The sequence below is a fragment of the Manacus vitellinus genome, unplaced genomic scaffold, assembly GCF_001715985.3.
Source record: "Manacus vitellinus isolate BGI_N305 unplaced genomic scaffold, ASM171598v3 scaffold_4_pilon, whole genome shotgun sequence".
Classification (NCBI taxonomy): Eukaryota; Metazoa; Chordata; class Aves; order Passeriformes; family Pipridae; genus Manacus; species Manacus vitellinus.
The window spans coordinates 15,085,206-15,087,973 of record NW_021940604.1 but is presented as its reverse complement, the minus strand read 5'-3'; positions in this window follow the sequence as shown (position 1 = coordinate 15,087,973).

Sequence of the window (2,768 nt, the reverse complement as noted above, 5' to 3'; positions counted from 1 at the left end):
GAACAAGGAACTAAAAAAGAAAAAATAGAATTCCTTTAGCTCAAAACCCACCAAGATTTTATTTAAAAATTCAAGGTCTCCATTTTTGACACAGGATGTGTTTATCTAGCCTTGCTTGATGCACTTAGTAGTGAATTAAACCATGTTTCACCGCTGTGAAAATTTATTTAAACAGAAATGAGTTTCAATGAGAAAGCTGTGATTATGTGCTCATTTTTACAAGTACTCTATTTCCATTATAATAGGGTAGTTTTATTCTTGCTACAGGTCTATGGATTTTAATAGAGCTACCTCTAAAATAGATTAAAGTTCATAATTTGTGTTGTGCAGAAAACCATGAGACTAAGTTCTGTATATTTTTGTGAGGTAATTAAGTGGCCTGATTTCCATTAATAAAGGAAGTGCCCTAGTTCCCATTAGCAGCATTGAAGCTGTTCATTAAGATGACTAAAGTTAGTGAGTTCTTAAATCTTGGCCCATAGTCTTTGAAAAAAACACAGAGCCAAAGCCAAGGAGATGTTCTATGAAAGTTTAAAATGCACGGTGATGTCCTAATTCTCTACTGCTGCACGTCTTCTGTGGTCATGTACAGCTGGGTACAGTCCTCATAAAATATTACCAGGCAAGAATTTTGCACATGTGTAGAAAATCAGGACCTGACTTTTGCAGAACATATATGCTGAATATCAGGCAAAATGCTGTCATTACCAAGACCCTTCACACAATGATTTTAAACTGTTAGCAGGCAATTACTATTTCCATTTTATGGATAAGGGTCTAAAATAGAGGGACAAACAAGCTAGGCTAGATGGAAATGCCCAGGAAAATTAACAGAGTTAATTTTTAGAGTGGATTAGTTAAACCACAAACAATTCTATGTAGACATCCATTCAAAACCAAAGCTGCTTTTATTCTACTCAGTGTTATTTTATTCTGAAAGTGAATTAATTTAAATCAAATTGCAGCCAGTTCTGTTGTGAATAAGAGCATGCAAATTGAAGTTCAATACACTTCACAGACATTTTTAATTTACACCTTTTGTTAATTTAATTAATTGTCTTGAGTGCCTGAGCTCACATAGGAAGCGTGCCAAGGTGCAAAGAGTTAAGGATGAGACTCTCGACTGCAGGGCTTGGCCTCTCCAGCACCCCTTCCTTGGGGTGCTGTTTCATCACCCTTGTTATCACTAGAAAGTGGGAGCCAGAGGAAGTATTCCTGTTTTTCTGTATCACCTACAATCTAGTGACAGCTCTCAGGGAGAGCATTGCATGCATCGAATGGGAGGACTGGACAAACATGCAACACCTATTGACTAGGGGCCAGGAGGAAGCACTCGACCCAGAAGGGTGCATCCATTGACCTCTGTAGGCACCGAAAGCAGAGAAGCAGTGTGACACATTACAGGCGATGCAGAGTTATGTTTTCAGTGCTCAGCCTAAAAACCCGATAGACAACTTAACTACTTGACCAAGATCAGATTTTGAAGGTGTAGCTCAATGATAAACATTAAAAGTTGTTACTGAGAAAGGTCTATAAATACCCATCAAGTCTTCCTTCCTACTTTTGTTTTTATTCATCTCCAGCTTGAAATGTTAATTTATTATATCATGTCTTTGTGCCTTTTTTATCCTTCCCAAAACTGAAGTAAGCTGAAGTGATCTATTGGAGTGATTGCATCCATCTGAGGGCATTGCAGTTTTATCAGTATCTACGAGGTTATTGTACTACTGCACTAATCACCTGTGGATCAGTCCCTATGTAACCTATCGGCAAGAATCCTACAACCCAGCTAATAGTCAAATACTCTCCACAATGCAAATATGCATGGAATGCCATGCATCCACTTCCACCCATGTGCAGCCACTGTCTAGGCAAAGCCACATATTTTAAGGCGTCTTCACTTTTTTTGAGCATTATTTCCTTCAGCTTCATAACACATGGTTTCCTCAGTTGTCTGCTCTTACTTCAGTCTGTGCATCCCACCTTGGTATGAATGCGGCCAGAAATCATGTTAACCTTCTATTTACAATCACATTGGAGAAAAGAAAAAATCAAGAAGGATTTTTCTCGTTTTCCTGGCAGTTAGTGATGAGTCCAACAAACAAACAAAAATAACAGTGCAATCGTTCATAGTCCATGAACGCGAATTGTCTATCTCTATTGTTCTTAAGAGCTTCCTAATATGAGAAGGTAACTTAAAAGTAATAGAACAGTTATCCCTAAGAGGCTGCTTACCGAGTGAAGGAAATGGGATAGAAACGTTTGTTTAGAGGAAGAGGGGGTAAAGTATAAAACAAACAAACAAACAAAAAAACACGCTCTGAGACTTAAAGTCTGGGTGCCTTCCGTGTCCAGTAAAGACACTCGGGACAATCTTGAGTCCCTTTGAAGAGAGCTGCTGAGAAAATCTTCAGCTCCTTCAGGAGGACATGCACATTTTTAAAAGTCTTTAAACCCCCAGCTATTTAATCTTAAATGGCTCACGGCGACGTATAAAAGGGGCAATCCTGAAACCTCGGGGAAAAGGAAGTTTCATTTTCGGGGACGGAGCAAACGAGAATTGCTTCTCTGCGGGAGCCAGCTCTATAGATGTATCCTGCTTTGCTTATTTCACTAGCCAATTCTGGAAGTGCCACCACAGCTCAGCCCCTGGCGGGGGGGCACCGACCCCACCGCGCCCCGGAGCGCCCACGGGGGCGCATTCCACCGCCGCCTCCAGGCCCCGCAGCCACACCGAATACCAAGTTTTCCAAGAGGAAAAACAAAAA